Raw genomic sequence first — 17,892 nt, forward strand, 5'->3', positions numbered from 1 at the left:
CTTGGTAAGCTTAAAGGGCCTCTCCATGAATATTGAGGACATCGTGAATGTTTAGAGCTGGAACAAGACTTCAGGTATCATCTCAACTGATCTCACCGTTTGGAAAATTGAAGAAACCAAGAACCAAAGACGGATGTGCTTAAGGTCACATGACAAGTTACAGCTATCACAACCGAGAACCCAGGGCTCCTATCTTTTTGCCAAGGGCTTTTGCCAGTCTTGCAACAACAAAAAAGGTCGCAGAACAGAGCCGATTGCTGCTGCTGTGAATTCAGATGACCAACTTCAAATGGGCCATCAACATTTCCCTGAATCATACTAAATATCTCTGTTCAACATACTCTTCCACCTTCTGTAATGCTGTTTCAGACTTCATCTTCCAGAAACCTCTAACATCCCTTTGTCCTCCCTTGCTCTCATCAAATAATCTCACCTTCTCCTTCAGAGAAAATGAAACCTATCTCTGTAACTCTCTAATTGTCCTGACACCAGGCACATGAGCCCATCTACATCTGTGTCCATCCTCACTTTCTCCCAAGTACAATGGAGGTGTCCACCCTTCTTGTACATACTTGAGGCAAATATCTATCTCCCTCCAGATGGGACTCCCTCCCAGGATCTTTCAGTATGAGTTATCTTTTTCCCTCTCTCAAAAAAAAATATTACTATCATTATTATTATATATATCATCCTTTTAAACATGTCCACATCTTCCATTAAATTTTTTTTAAGCCTATCACCACTTATTCCCTGCAACAAACTCACAATTATTTGTTCTCCTCTTCCCAGCCAAACTTCTCAAGGTTTGGCTTGCCAGTCTTTGGCTGGGAAGAGGAGAATAAATGTGCACCATTTCTGTGTCTTTATCTCCCATTTACTCTTCAACTCCATCTGTCTGGCTTCAGGCCCTCTTCCACCAACCAAGTAATACTCATTAAGGCCGTTGATGACCCTCATACTGCTAAATCCAGTGACCATTTTCTAGACCTCATCTCCCTTGACCTCTCGGCAGTGTTCAGTACCACTGATTACTCTGTCCTTCTTGTCTCTTCCTTTAGTTCCACGACACAAAACTCTCTGGGACGTCTTTGTACCTCACAGACTCTAGCCAGCTCACTTGATCCTCAGACTCTCTCACTAGCTCACTGTTTCTTCCTGACTTTTCAATATTAGAGTTCTTCAAATAGTGGGTGCTCCTCTTCTTGCTGTAACTGCAGTTCTAAAGCAATAGCATCCATGTTGACACTTTCAGTTACCATTTATCTATATGACAGTGAAGGCCTCCCCTCACCCCTTCAACACAGTGGATACAGTGGTTTTTGAAATGTAAATCTAATCTTTGCTACTTCCTTCACTTAAGACCCTTCAACCTTTTCTGACTTAGCATAAATATAAAATCTTGTCTATGGCCTAAAAGGCCCTGCTCAGTCAGGCTCCTATCTGTCTCTCCAGCCTCATCTCTCTCCTGTTCCCTGTCCTCACCACCCCACCTACACCAGCCATCTATCACCCTGTACATAAGTACGGCTCCCTCCCTTCTGCATGGAGCCCACACATGGGATTGCCCTTCCCCCGCCTTCCACCTGGGCAACTCCTACTCATCCTTTGACTTCATTCTACTTGGCACTTCTGGGAGTCTCATCCCACTCATCACTTTGTCTAGAAAGCCTTACCTAAGTCACAGCCCACATTTTGGCCATAAAGGAAAATGACACGTAGCTGTAATTTTATATTGGCTTGCATAATTAACTTCATTAATATCTATTCTCTCCAAAGGACAGCAAGCTCCCTAAAGGCAGATGTTTTTATTATACATGTGTTGTATTGTATATGTATATATTGTATTATATATGTGATATAAATGTTATTTTTGTTTTACACTGTGTGCCTAGCACTTAGCACAAGGGTTGATCAATAAGAGGCACTCAAAGAATATTTCACAAAAGGATGCATGGAGGGAGGGAAGAGTAGATACATGGATAGACAAACAGTTATGGCATATTTGATCTAAGATCTGTGCTTTAGCAAAAACACTAGACTGATGGGATGAATGTTGTACAGACTTTCCAGTAATCAAGAGCAAAGGAGGCATAAGCATCGGACAACAATGGAATTGATAAAGCCTGTATCTTGGTGGACATCTTGGTGCCATTTTTCCTTTCTTCCCAAGGACACTGTATTTCTGTGGGAATACAATAAGTATAGTGTGTTTCCTAACTACCACAAATATTTCTGAAATGCAAACTAGTGGCTTCTGATTCATACATGTTATTGGAGAGGAAAACTGAAGCTGTCAGGGGCTCATAGAAAGCTTTGCATTCTCCCTCAATGTGATTCTACGTGACTAATGTCATTAACTGACCACAGAAACTAAGTCATTGGTCATAGGAAAATAAAAATGGTGTATGTGCTGGTTGTGTTTGGCACAAGGCCTTTGTTTGGGTGGATATGCATTCCAAGGATCCCTAGAATGAACTGCCTTATAGCATTCAATCTTAAGAAGCAGAAGAAGAAGAAGAAAAACCCTGATAGCAATCAACAGAATCCAAAGTATTAAGTGGTTTATTAAATGCCTGTAAGGCTGGGAGACTTGTGTTGACTGCTACACATTTAAGTGCAATCCTCTTCAATGATTACCTTGGAAGATGCATATTTATTTTAGTGACACTGTTCTTACTCTAAATATTTGCAGCCACTCTGTTGGGACTACCTTTAAGGCCAATAGTATATGTATTATTGAACACACCCTGCACCTTTGGAAGGTAAATGTGATTTTTTTTTTTTTTTTTTTTTAAAGACAGAGTCACTCTCTATCACCCAGGCTGGAGTGCAGTGCTGCAATCTGGGCTCACTGCAAGCTTCACCTCCCAGGTTCACACCATTCTTCTGCCTCAGCCTCCCAAGTAGCTGGGACTACAGGCGTCCACCACCATGCCCGGCTAATTTTTATTTTTTAATTTTTGTTATTTTTAGTAGAGACGGGGTTTCACTGTGTTAGCCAGGATGGTCTCCATTTCCTGACCTCGTGATCCACCTGTCTTGGCCTCCCAAAGTGCTGGGATTACAGGCATGAGCCACTGCGTCCGGCCAGTAAATCTGATTTTTAGAAAACCCCAAATGTTATGAATAATCAAATCTAGTGAATAAACTCAGGGTCCAAACAAGATTTCAGTTCAAAATGATAACAGCTTTCCTTGTGTGGTAAGCAAAAAAAAAAAAAGTTCTGAGGGACAATTGGTTCTCTCTCGGTGAGGAGTTCCAGAAATGTTTGAAGAAATGGAAAACATGCATAGCTTCATAAGATGACAGGGCTTACAAGGTCTGGTGTGTTTGTTTTAAAACCCAATCTTGTTTCTTTAGAGATATGAATTGGCCATCTACCTGGCCAGCCTTGGCTAGCAAGATGTGTTTTATTTGGCCAATGTAGTGGTTTTCTTTAAAAACTGAGTCAGGATTGAAAAATCAGGAGATTTCCAGTATAAATTTGAATTTCTTATCTCCTGGAAAATCTGAAGATCTGGCAAAACTCTTTCCACAGCCCTATGTGACAATTCCCTCCTGGAGCAGAGTATCTGCTGCCTCCTGTACGAAAGAGACAACTAGGCCAGCAGCTCTCACTGCTATCATTGTCTGTCCTGACCTCACTATTTAAATACTGTACTCCCAACGCACTTTGCTGCTTAATATTCTATGTGACATTTATTTGTTTAATTGCCTGTGTCATCTCCCCCTAGATCAAAAGCTCAGTGAGGGCAGAGATTTTTTTTCCTGTGTTTGTTCAATGCTGTATCTCCATTGTCTGGGGCATGGCTGGTACTTGATCCCTATCTGTTGAATGAATGAATGTCTAGCCCCTGTAAGCAGTAGAGTTTGCAACCTTTGCTCTAGAGTTGCACTTTGTAGAAAAGAAGACTAAATGGTTACCTTTTTATAGACATACAACAGTCTATACCGTATATATTTTATGCCTCTATTATGTTATTGCATTTCATCTCCACAGCAATTTTGTAAAGTGTGCATTATCTCTGAGTGTTCCCTCAAATTTTTCTACCTTTGTTTTTTTTCAACCTTTATTGTATTCACTGTATTGTATTGTATTGTATTCATTTATTCTTTTTGAATAGATACCAAATTCTATACATGGTTCAGAATCTAAAATGTATTGAAAGGTCTGCAATAAACCTCATCCCTTAACCATCCGGGTCCCCTCCTCATAGGCAGTGGTGTTAGTTTCTTTGTGTCTATCCACAGATACTCTTTGGATACCCTTTCATGTTCTTCTTTCTCTTTGTATATATGGATGTCACATACCATGTACACTGCTATGCACTTTGCTTTTCTCGCTTAACCATGTTTCTTAAAGATTATTTCATATTATTCCATAAACGTTCTCTTATTCTTTTTTTACATTTATACAGCATTCCAGTTGGTGATTTATTCCCAGATGGTTTATTTAACTAGTTCCTGTTGATGGACATTTGCGTTTTACATATCTCCTTTTATAGGCATTCAAGATATGGTTGTTACAGGTGTTTAAGAAGTGAGATTGTGGGTGGTTTCTAGATTTGTGCCATAGTTAGAAAGTCTTCTCCATTTTAAAGCTGTGAAAAGATTTTCTTGTGGTTTCTTCTAGGGCTTTTATTTGTTACATTTAAATTTTTTCATATACTTGGTATTTAACCAGGCATAAGGTATGAGTTACAGATTCAACTTTGATTTTTTTCTAGATGATTACTGTTTAATCTCATCTTTAGGAGTTAAATAAGCCAGCTTTTATCATATTGTAAATTTCCATAGATATTGAAGTCTGTTTCTGAACTTCTGTCCTGCTCCGTTGATCTGCTAACTTTTCATGCACCAATACTGCACTGTTTTAATTACTAAGGCATTATACTATGCTTTCGTATCTGATGGGCTCAATTCTCCCTGTTACTTTTTGTTCAAAATGTTTCATATATTTAATATTCTTTCAGGATAACATTCATATAGTCTTACTTCCCTGTGGGTTTTTAAGTCATCAAGAATAAGCAGTGAATATTATCACATACCATTTCAGCGTCTTTCAAGGAGATCAAATACTTTTTTATCCAGTGGACTTATTACTCTGATTAGCAGCTTCAGCATTCCTAATACTGACTCATCCTTGCTTTCCTGGAAATATTCCATTTTTTCTGGTGTATTGTTCTTCTAATTTTTCCAAGAGTCATTTGCTGATATTTTATTTAAGATTTTTTGTCTCAATTAAAATAAGTCATCTGGGCAAATTTCTTTTTTATGCTGTCTTTTCCAAATTTTTGGTATCAGGATTATGCTGATTTACAAAAGTAATTGGGGAAGTTTATTTTTTCCCTGTGCTTTCAAACAGTTTAAATAATTTTTTATCTATGAAATAATTACACACAAAACCATCTGGATTTGGCATTTTCAGGGAAGGGAGAGGAGGGGTTCCTTGACAGTGTTTAATTTTTTTGCCATGATTTTCAGTCTATGCAAATTTGCCTTTTCTCCTACTTTATGTTTTTTAAGAAAATCAAACAATTAATCAAGATTTTAAATTTATTTGCACAGTTACTGAAAGTCATCTCTTAAAGTTATTCTAATCCTCAGTATACGTAACTAATTCCCTTTCTTTTCCCTAATTTTGTGAATTTGTTATTTCTCCCCTTTTTTCTCCACTAGGTTAACTGCTAGTTCATCTATTTGTTGTTTTGTTCTTGGTCTTTCAAAAGAATCAGCTTTGGGATATCTTTACACATGAGGCCTGTTAAAATGTTTTCTAGTCCTATAAGCTTTCTGACTTTTATTAATTTCTCTTTCAGCTTTCTTTTCTCTGTGGTCCTTTTTCTGCAAATGCTTAACTCATTTATTTTTAAGTCATAAAAATGTATAAAACTATGACATTTAATTTAAGACCTTTCCTTTATTAAGTATGGCATTGAGGGTCTCACATAGGTTTGCACATTTGGTATTTAGATCATAATTACTCTTTACATATCTAGCAATAAGGCTTCTGTTTACTCTTTGACAAAAAGTTGGTTAGGAGATAATTTTCTTGGCTTCCAGGTAATTGCAGTTTTTCTTTTTGTATGTGTCTGATTTTCTTTTTTTTTTTTTTTTTTATTTAGTTTCTAAGTTAAGTACATTTTGGGGACATTGTTTTGTCACATTTCTACCTATTTCTACTCTTGGAAAGTTTCTTTATCACCTTTGGTCACATGCTATAATTATTCTTTTTTTGCAGTATTCTGTTTTTCAGATGTGAAATTTGGTATCTGATTAGATTAACATTAGTAATGTTATTCTGATATTCTTTCTTATTTTATATCTATTTAATCTTTCAAGGAATATAAGGTATGTTAAACCACCATTATTGTGTTTCCATGTATTTTTCCTTGAATTTTCTACAGTGTTTGACTTCATATATTTCTCTTTTTCTTTTTAAGAGACAGGATCTCACTCTGTTGCCCAGGCTGGAGTACAGTGATGCACCCATAGCTCACTGTAGCCTCAAATGCCTAGGCTCAAGGGATCCTCTCACCTTAGTCTCTCCTGTAGCTGAGACTATAGGCGTACACCACTGTGCCCAGCTAATTTGATTTTAAAAATGTTGTAGAGATGAGGTCTCACTGTGTTGCCCAGGCTACTCTTGAACTTTTGGCCTCCAGCAATCCTCCTGCCTCTGCCTCCCAAAGTGCTGGGATTACAGGCATGAGTTACCATGCCCGGAACTTCGTACATTTCAATGCTATGTTACTTGGAGCATAATGTATGGTTATATCTATTTTCTACCTGATAAATAATCTTAAGGCAGACGGAGACTGAAACATTGCACCAACAGGCAGTCAATACTACCTCCGAGCTATGAGAAGATCTCAAAGTTGGAGACTTCTCAAGGGGTCCAGGGAGTTGGTGACAGGTATACCTGCGAGTTAGCCAAGAACAAATGCATCTAATACTAGGATGTTTTGTTAATTAGGAAAAGTGATATGAGGATATATGTACTTGATCTTTTAATTTCTTCTTTCTGGATTTTGTTTCTTCTAGCTATGAATTTTGTGTAAAAAAAACAACAGTCATGTCTTATTTGTGTGCCCAGCAACTAACACAGTGCTTTGCCGTCACCTTTGGTTGATACTCTGGTACTAGGTTGGTGCAAAAGTAACCGCAGTTTCTGCCATCAAAAGTAATGGCGAAGATTATATCACTCTAAGAGTTTACTTCTTCATGCTGCCATGTGAAAATACTAGCAAAAACAGCAATTACTTTTGCCCCAGCCTAATAGCAGTCGTGAATAAATGAATGAGTGAAGTAGCAAAATATGAAATATGTGTTGCAGACCAGGGTAATTAGCACAGACATTTGTCCCACCTCTCTGTCCAAACATGCCACTCCTTATAGGGCAGACTGTTGAGTTCTATATTCTTTCAAAATTTTTCATAGACTCACTCCTGGAGCCAGCTCACAATGTACTAAGTATTCCTACTGAATGTGTACAGATTTCTTGTTTACTTTATGAACCCAACTGAGAAGGTATAACAGATATACCAGAGATGGGAGCCTGTGGCCTTAGCCATTGATTGTTTAATTTCTGGGTCAGAGGTAAGCAGCCCTTGCCAGAGTGATCCAGTCCCAAAGTAGAAGGAACAAGTAAGTGTCTTGTGATGTAGCAAGGTTATATTGCTCTAGGAGTTTAATTCTTCATAATGCCATGTGAAAATACTAGAGAACAAGGATGGGTTTAAAATAATTATTATCTTAAATCATTGGAAGTATAAGGGTGAAAAGATCAGAAAGAATATGCCAAAGTATCAGTAGTTAACTCTAGGATGGGTTTTAATTCTTTTCTCCTTTATACTTTCTGTTTTCAAACATTTCCAAGGTGATCAGGAATCATTCTTATGCAAAAAAAAAAAATAATTTTTAAAAGTTTGATCCTTTGAAGCCTTCTACCCTACTATCCTTTGGATTAGATCTTATCATTTCTCACACAGCTCTTTGCTGGAAATAATTTCTCACGCTTAGCAGAAACAGATTTGAATTACGTCAATGGTGTTGTTTCTGCTACTGCACTTTTGCAAGTGTATCACTGACATGCAACAGTCAGGATCCAGAGAGGAAACAAAATCACACTAGGTAATTCAAACAGAAGGATTTAGTTCAGGGAATTGGTTGTTATATAGGAATTGGAGCACTAAAAGAGCAAAAAGGAACACTGAGGTAACCCAGTTGCAAGAAGTAGCTGTCACCATGAGTTGGGAAACAAAAAGAGGAGATGACATTAGTAGGATCTAAGAACTTAGGGGAGCAGTCCTGTGGAGCTGGTGCTTGGACCACTAAGAAAGGAAGCCAACCAGCTGCTGCTAGAACCTCTGAGGGAAATGTAGAAAGAGACCCATACTCCAGTCAACAGCGACTACTGGAGGATGCTCCTGGGGCATGAAAAAGGAAGGGAAGGAAGTTCCTTCTCCTCACCTTCCAGTCCTCTACCAGTGAGTAGAAAACCCTCTGGCAAGGGACTCTGGGAAATAGCCACATCCCAGCCCCAGCATCACAGAACAGAGCAAAGAAGGGTGGATCTGGAGCTGAGGGACAACAGGTAACAAACTAGCACCCACCTTTTGGGTCAAAAACTCAGTAGTTTTATAAATAGCAGTTAGCCAGCTTTATTCATTGTACTGTTCCAAACCTTTCCTTTAAACAACTATGGATGTCCTAAATTTCCAGATATCTCTTGGCTTTTCGAGAAAAGGATATTTTCTTTATTAGAGGAGTATTCATTTGTAATCCCTTTTGAAATGTCTCCAGCAGCATCAATACAGGATTGAGCCTGATAGCTCAATGCATGGAGTTGGGGTTTAAGGGCAGTTCATTTGTACACACTCCTACCCAATTCGTATATTGTTAGGGTTCATTCTTATGAATTTGACCTCAAAGTAATAGGAATAATATCCTCAATCAAATGGAGCACTGATTATTAATAGAAGTTCTAATTTTCTGAGAAACCACATAACCTTTACTGAACTCAGAAATGTCTCATATCCAACAAGAAATGTTTTCCTGCCACTTAAATAACGTGTCTAACTGATACACGGTTGGCCATGTGAGAAAGTTCCAGACTCATCAAGAGTAAACTTTTCAAATAATTGGTTTCAGCCTGGCCAAATCCTGTGCTTTGTATATTAAAATTTTAGTTGCTTTTGATATTCTAAGCTATGAACTTTATTTTTGAAGTATATATATCCCATAGATGTGATTTTTGCTTGTAGAAAAATTGTAGAAAATTCTTAAGGCCTTTCATTCAGAAAAGATGGAAGCTCTAATTCTTCACAAGCAAGCTGGGATTCGGGGTCAAGAGGCATCATTTTGGGTCCTGACTTCCCCATATACCAGTGTTTATCTTTAGACATTTAATGTCTGAGCCTCAGCTTCCTCATCTGTAAAAGAGATAATAAAATGAGGTTGTAAGCATCAAATGAAAAAATACTGTGTAAAAAGGCAATATAAATGCATGTAATCATTATTATTCTTGCAAGATGCAGTCAAGTGTAGTGATTTAGAGCATAAACGATTTGCTTCCTGTCTCTCCCACTTTAAAATTTTTGCAGTTTTGGGCAAGGGCGTCACATCTCTTAACTTTAGTTCCCCAACTGTAAAATGTGGATGGTACCACCTACATCATATGTTGGTAATACGAGTAATGAGAGTAATAAAGGAGGCAGCAGAATCCCTGGCAGTTTCCCTAGAACTTACCAGAACCCTTTAGAACATAGCAAGCACTCAACAAATGTTAGCTGCTATTGCTATTATTGCCTTTATTGTTATCATCATTACTATCCTTACTTTTTAGGAAACTGTGCACACATTTGTAAGATGTATGGTGATTAAGATATTTACTCATCATAAAGAAGTATTGTTATTTTCTTTTTTCTGTACTGAATTTCATGGAACACAACAAATAGAAACTCTTTACATTTGTTGTAGAATTCTACTCTAAAGCCAAGATCCACGTTTTGCCTAGCTGGCCTTTGCCATGGAGCTGAGAAGTGACTCCAGAAACACATTCAAGCATTTCATGTGGGATCCACAATATTTCTTTAGCATTTTTGAAACAGGTTAATTCCTCTTTCTCTGGTAATCTTTGTTTTCAGATTACATGAATTTTTTTTCTGAAAAATGAAATGGTTCATGTTTGTTTATAGTAAGTAAAATCAACAATACAAATTGATGACCAAGATCCACTGTCTTTCCTTTTCATATACAAAAATTAGTCATTAAGTGGGCCTTGTTTATGATAAACATTTTCTTGACTCTAGAGATGGTACAACTGACGCATCCCAAATGACACCTGTAAAAACTATCATTTTGGGATCAAAACTATATTTTTGAGGGAAAGTAAAGTTGTGAAAATATTCTTTTAAATATTCTCTCACTGGGAAAGCATTAGTTGAAGTCCCAACAGAGACGTCAAATGGTTCCTATTCATTGTTGCAGAATTGCTGAAAAGAGTCAGTTATATAAATGCTGCTGCCCCCAGAGGACTGGGTTTTCCTCTCATTAAATCTCTTCTACACAGTATCATTCTAGAGAATAGAAATCCCACCCTTTTCTAATGTTACCAGCTATTATGTAAGAAATCATTTCACACCAACAAATATCAATACCGTGCCCTTTTCAAAAACTGCAACCCTACAACCAGTGCATGAAGTAAATCAAGTTCTCAGTAGGCAGCAGTGGCACTCAGTGAGTGTTCCACTGCCTTCTTTCTTGACACCCCCATGAAAGGAACACACTTCACATGCCAGCTCTTCTCTTGTTGTGTAACAAAATGACCAGGACCCTATGGAATTAGATCTCTAGTACCCGATACTCAGTTCTCCAGAACCTTGGATTAACTATGCATAACAATAACAACTCACATTTACTGAGCACCTACTATGTGCAAGGTACTATCCTAAGCCCTTTTCTTGCATGAACTCATTTAATTCCCACAACATCTCTGTAAGGGACATGCTATCTTTGGGGACACATGTACAAATGAAATTAAAACAAGCTGATGTAGCTATTCTGTCCAAGCATCCAGATTGCATGATCAGAATGATACCAACCCAATAAACTATACTTTACATAACCCACATTATGAAAGACCCTCTGTTTTGTTTTATTTTGTTTTGTTTTGTGACAGAGTCTTGCTCTGTTGCTCAGCCTGGAGTGCAGTGCCACTATCTCAGCTCACTGCAACCTCTGCCTCCCAGGTTCAAGTGATTCTCCTGCCTCAGCCTCCCAAGTCGCTGGGATTACAGGCATGCGCCACCACACTCGGCTAATTTTTGTATTTTTAGTAGAGATGGGGTTTCACCATATTGGCCAGGCTGGTCTCAAACTCCTGACCTCAAGTGATCTGCCCGCCTCGGCCTCCCAAAGTGCTGGGATTATAAGTATGACCCACCACACCTGACCAGGCCCTCAGTTTATAGCTGGATCTTGACAGAGAAAAACTGGCATGGTCCCTATGCAGGGAGGCATGGTAACCTGTGGAGTGTCCATGTTTTGTAAAGTTGGGTTTTTTGTTATTCTTTCTCTTCCACACACACTCATGGCCCTCTGCACTTCTGACAGAGTACAAATACAGCCTCCCCTAATTAGAATTGTTTGTGCACATCCTGTCTCCTCTGCCAGTCAATATCTGTCAGAAGGAAAGGGGTGGGGCTTAGTCATCTCTGCGCCCATCATGGCACCCAGCTGAGTGATGTGCACCTTGCAGGTGGGAAGCAGAATGGCTCAGCAGTTAAAAGCATTTGTTGTGGGTTGGCAGTCTAACTCTTCCCCTTGCCAGCTGGGTGACAAGGGACAAGTTTCTCAGTCCTCTGGCCCTCTGTTTCATCAATGAGCAGAAAACTTATCCATTCCTTCAAACATTCTGATTATTGATGGCATAGTGACTGTGTCCTCCTCAGTTCTCCAGACGCACAGCAGCAGTCCCCAAGAGTCTTCTCATATCACCACGTTGCTCACATCTTAGGGATTCCCGAAAGAGAAGGTTGAAGCCAGGACTCTGGATAGCCTCCTGACCTTTGTTCAAACGACCCTTTGTGCACTGGTGGGCGTGTGTCAAGATTTTGAGCAGAGAAACAGGCAGAAGAGCAGAAAGAAAGTTTCCCCCTTCACAGCTTAACAAGGTATGCTGTCAAGCTCCCAGAAGAGGGAGAATGGTCTTCATTGAGTTGTAACCATGCATCATTTTCATTGCAATGTGCTGTTATTGTTCCATATATATTATTAGATAACCATAACATCAGTGAGTTCTCAGGAGGAAGATTCACAGGACTGCTAGCTAAGCAACATCTCAGTTCACTGCCACAGACGCTTTGAGCTCTGTTTGTGCGGGGCAATTGCCCATCAGTAGGCACTGATGTTCAAAAGTGTTAAAGTTCATTGTAAGTTCAAAAGTGTCAAAGTTCAGTTTCATACAAAGTAGCTGTTTGTTTTCCAAAACTGCCCTGGAGGCCTAGAAAAGACTGCAGAATTTTGATAGATGTGGAAATTATTAAGGAAAGCCATTTAATCCAAATAAATTGCTCTTGAGGTAGGCCTTGATCAAGAAGTTTCAGTTACATTTCTCTACCAATAAATAGATTTCTCTGGTAGCAAATGAGAGATATGGAAGCTTCTCTCTCACGCCTAATTCAAAACTCAAACCAGAGAAAATCCATATGCCTGACCAGAAATAATAAGAGCCTACTTCTTTTTCAGGTCGTATGATGCTTCAGTTAGGTGTGTATTTTTAACAGTTTTATTGAGACATAATTTATATAACAAAGTTTATCTATTGAAAATACATAGTTCAGTGGATTTTGGTGTATTTACAGCCATTTATGTACTGCCGTCACCACAATCTCCTTTTAGGATACCTTCATCCACCCCAAAAGGAGCCCTTGTATCCATGAGCAGTCAGTCCCCATCCTTAAACCAATCCCCCACTCCCACCAGCCTGCCCTAGCTGAGCACTCATCCGCTTCCTGTCTCTAGAGTGTGCCTTTTTTTTTTTTAACCTAGACATTGCCTGGCAACTCCTCATAATTAGAATTTAATAAGTGTTTCCTCAAAATCTGTCATTTTTGAGGAAATTTATCTCCTTTTGTGTCACTGAGCCTGCCTTCCTCCATTCAGTACGTATCCCTAGCACCCCCAACAAGGGTGGTCTCCATTTAACAAGTATTTACTAAGGGCCTGCTATGAGCTACACACTGTGTTAGCACTTGGGGTCATCAGTAAACAGAACGAAAAAGATCCCTGTCCCCATAGAGCTGACTTCCTAGCAGAGGGAGACAAAACAGTCAAAACAACAGCAGCAAAGCACAGAAGTAAAATGTACAGCATGTTAAAAGACGCTGAGTACTACGGCAAAGAGAGACAGGAGAGGAAGATGAGGGGTATTGGGAAGTGCAGTGCCCAGGGAAGGGGCAGGTGACAGCACTGGGATGTTCAAATAGGCATCCCTGAGAAGTTCGGGTGTTCAACCCTTAATGGAGGTGAGGGAGGGACCCAATCAGGTGTTGCAGGCATGAGCATTTCAGACAAGGAAAAATCCTGACACAAAAGGCCCTCTTGCAGGGGCCACATATGACATGTTTGAGGAATAGGAAGGAGTTGGTGAAGCTGAAACTGGGAGAGGAGAGACAGAGAGGCAGATGTCGCAGATCCTTGGGGGAGCCAGTGGGATTGTGAGCAGAGGGGTGGCAGCAGCGGAATCGTATTCTAACTGTTGGAATGCCATTTTAAGCAGAGATGAGGAGGGGCAAGGGCAGTTGCAGGAGACCCCTGGATACTACTTTAGAGGCTACTTTAGGGCCTCTAAACCTAAGTGGCTCTCAACCTTGGCTGCGCGTCAGAATCACCCAGGCGGCTTTACACACTGAGGCCTGAGCTGCAAACACTAATTGGCCTGGAGTGCACCTGGGCACTGGGATTTCTTTTTTTTTCCCCCCAAAGATGCGCAGGTGATTTTGATGTGCAAGCCAGGTTGACCATAGAGCTTTCAGAGCACTAAGTAGTCCCCCTGGTTTGACTTTGCGGCTAGGAAACAAAACCCCACAGATGACCCCACTTGCTCATTGGCAAAGCTGTGCTGAGAGGCAGCCAAAGATCTTGCTGCTATAGCAGTGGCAGGACTGGTGCTGCAGACAGTGTGCAAACTGGGATGGGTCTGGCTGGAGCCCACCTGGATCATCAGACCTTGAGGTCAATCTCATTCTTTGGCTGGATCCAAACACGAGCCTCTGAATGTGAGAGCGGGGCTTTCTCTCTGCACCTAAGAAAGGGCTTATTGTAATGTATCAGGGCAGAAGAGGAGGATAAGGCTTGAACCTCTAGAAGAGGGTATGTGATTCACTCAACAAACAGTGTTTAAGAATAATAGTGACAGTGTGCCAGGCATTGTGCAAGGAGCAGCTGAGAAAAAAAAATAAGGTTTAACTGTCCTTGCCCAAGCCAAATGGCTCAAAGTGAGCACCGTCTAATATTTCAAAATGTGTTATTTGTGGGAAGGCTTTAAATAAGCCACAGGGGAGGGGGGATTCTTCAGTTGCATATCTGAGCTGCTGGCATTTCTAATTCAGAGGGATGAATAGAACATTATTGTGTTGCATCGGCACAAGTACAGCAGGAAAAAAAAAAAAATGCTTGGAGCCGTGAGCCGAACATGAATCAGCAATCTGGTTCTATTGTTCGGAAAATAATCACCATGCTGGGAGTATGGAATTTAAGAATCATGCAAAAATGCCCTTCCCCCCCAGCAGGAAACAGACATTGGCTAAAACATGCCATCTTGTTTTTGGCTTCCTGAGCTGAAAAGAATGTAAAAATCTTGGAGAGGATTTAGGGAAAGCTGATTTGTAAATATGGAAAATACAACCCATAAGAAATGGGAGAGAATTGAGACCCAGTGTTGGCAACCTCTCAGAGGTGGCACGCCAAGGGGGTGTTTATTCACTCTTGTGCGCAGGCAGTACAGCTGCCCTAGCTTCAAGAAGTAACTAATGTTTTTTGAGTTCCTACTATGCACCCATCACTGTGCTAACTTGTTGGGGGAGGAAGGAGGGTGGTCCCCACCTTTTGAAGACCTTCTAATTTGTGGCGGTGGGCAGGGGAGTGCACCAAAACTATAAAGCGGTAGTTCTCAAACTCAAGCATGCATTGGAAACACAGGCCCCAAACCCCACCTTCAGAGTTTATAACCCATGAGGTCTGGGATACAGGCCAAGCATCTGCATTGCTCTCTTGTTCCCCAGTGATCTGATTCTGCTGTCTGCACACTTTGAGAACCCTGCTCTAAGAAAATAAAGACAAGGGGCAGGCGAGGAGGGTTCAGTATAGAAGTCCACTAGAAAGGTGCACTTGGTTTGTTGGTGCAATAGCAGGTACCCCTTTTTGGATCTGTTCTCTAGCACCTAGCTAATGAGTTTTAATTGGCCATGTGCTTTGGATAAGCCACACTGGCCATGACTGCCACCATCCAAGGAAGGGTAACAAGAGGCACAAGAATAGATTTCTCTGTAGGCCTGAGGATGTTGAGCCGGACATAATACAGTGAGACATACACATGTGGGCTCGCAGTGGCAGAGCAAATGGCTGTAGGGTTAAGAAGTGACAGTAGGGTGACCTGTCTCCACGCCCAAACTCAAGCACTTCTCCCGTGAGCAGAAGGTCTCAAATCACCTGAGTGGCCTTTTCTAAGTACACATTATTGGGCCCGGGCCTGGAGATAGTGAGCAAAGCTCCTCAGATGATTCTGCTGTGAAAACCCCTCCTTGAGAACTGAGAACACCTTTCTGCATCCTTTGTGGTTGTGCCCATACTTACAAGTAAGCAGAGTGCAAAGCCAATCTTTTGGAAAATACAAAATAAAAGCGCCCAATTGGTACAGTCCCCTTCCCATTGTGCCACATTGCCATTTTGTTGCCACAGGACCTGAGTGTCCCAAATTCAGCTGTGCCCATTTAAAATGCAAGTGGCCCTCAGTGGGCACAGTCCACCAACAGAACTGGATGTGTTGGCCAGAGTAAGCTGCCGTTCACTGGAAATGTTCTAGAGAAGGCTAACCATGTGCAGGTCAGGATGGAGAGGTGCGGGTGCCTGCCATGTGTTGAGTGAGTATAGCCTACCAGGATGGCTCCTTAGTTCCTCCAACATGTTCTTAAATGGATCAGGCTGGTGGTTCTCAACATGTGGGCCCTGGAAAGTATGTCCAGATCACCTAGGAACTTGTTAGAAATGCAAACTCTCAGGCCACCCCCAAACTAACTGAATCAGAAACTCTGGGAATGGAGCCCAGCAGTTGGTTTTAACAAGCCCTTCACATGCTCACCAAAGTTTGAAAGACACTAGTTTGGCTTACGCTATAGGTAGCTCCTTGCTACCTGTAAGTCAGAAGCAGAACAGAATTGGAATGCAGGCAACCGGTCATGTATTCATCTATTGAGGTATTCATACAACTCTTCCAACATGTTGAACATCTTGTGCTTATTTGTGTGATTTTTACCTAAGAATGTGAAGTGTTCAGTATGTAGCCAGCTTCTCAGCTATGGTTGGCATCCGTGTAATTCCCAGTGATAATCTGACCTATTGCATCCTCTTCTCAGATGATATAAGGGCTGTGTTCTTTTACTTTTTAGGTTCTTTGTCGTAGCCTACGCATATGATGTGGGCTCAGTAAACTACTGAATAATAACTAAGCCTGATTTATTCCCAGGGCTGCCTTAAATCCTGCTAAGACTTCACTCTGTGTCTCTTTCTCATATTCTCCATGCCACAGTGGTAAGCCAGGCCGACTCACTCGGCTGTATGAAACTTTTAAATGGCACCTTTAGGTGAAATATTGTGGCCATGGTCTCACAAAGAGTGAGGGGTGAAAGGAGATAATGCAAATCACACTTTTAGACTTTTCACTGATTTTCAAAGCTTTTACAGCCATGGTTCCCAAAATCTGTACCGGAGCACCTTGGGTACCACAGCAACCCCACAGAAATACAGTGGGATGTTTTTAATTTTTGAGAGAAACCTAGAAACAACTGTCAGACACCATGCAAATCCAACTATCAAGCTGTTTGGATCTCATAACTTCATAAACAGGGCATTTAAGTATTTCTTTTGACCAAGGGTCACTGTAAAAATTATTACTGAAACACTAAGAGTGGCATACACTGAGAAAGTTGGGAATTTCTGTTACAGCATGACTGCCCCCAAGTATAGTTTAACTGCACACGTTCTGCATGTGCACACAACTGTACACAACTGCATGGCAGGCTCATGCATTCAAGCCATCGCATTGCAGGAAATACACATTCTGAGGTTAAATATTAGCAGGGGAGAAGCTAAAAGAAAATTAGAACGATTAGCATCTTTGAGGGGCTTCTTTCCTTTATAACCTTCCTACCCAGATCTACCCATCCCAGCTCCCTGACACAACCCTTAACCAAGGCTCCTGTGATTTTTCAAAATAATAATAATAATGATAGAGGCTGAGACAGGAGAATTGCTTGAGGCTAGGAGTTTGAGACCAGCCTGGGCAACATAGCAAGACTCCATCAAATAATAATAATGATGACCTAAATTCTCATTTAGTGTTCCAAATAGGATGGATTAACTCTTGCAGATTTGAACTAAAAATTGCTCTGGTGCATTCCTGAAAATCACCTTTGATACACACTGTTGAAAGACAAATTCAGGCTGTGTGTGCTATACCATGCACCTGACACCTTACAGAAAACCACTGGAATTTCTGATAAAGAGCCAACAGAACCTTTACCAAGCAGAATCAAACAAAAACCTAATGTGTGACTGAATGCAGTGGCTCATGCCTGTAATCCCAGCACTTTCGGAGGCCGAGATGGGCAG

The 17,892-nt window shown here is 40.6% G+C and overlaps 1 protein-coding gene across 16 annotated transcripts in view; it reads left to right on the forward strand.

Moving 5' to 3' along the window:
* Positions 1-17,892, forward strand: part of THRB (thyroid hormone receptor beta) — a 371,482-nt gene that overhangs the window by 232,141 nt on the left and 121,449 nt on the right. For 2 of the 16 annotated variants that reach the window (XM_050779472.1, XM_050779479.1), the window contains one exon: positions 11,955-12,176. The exons of the other annotated variants lie outside the window; for them this stretch is intronic. The gene's annotated coding sequence lies outside the window, so the exon portion shown is untranslated. The remainder of the gene's footprint in view (positions 1-11,954; positions 12,177-17,892) is intronic. 16 annotated transcript variants of the gene reach the window in all.

Source organism: Macaca thibetana, chromosome 2 (assembly GCF_024542745.1).
Source record: "Macaca thibetana thibetana isolate TM-01 chromosome 2, ASM2454274v1, whole genome shotgun sequence".
Lineage (NCBI taxonomy): Eukaryota > Metazoa > Chordata > Mammalia > Primates > Cercopithecidae > Macaca > Macaca thibetana.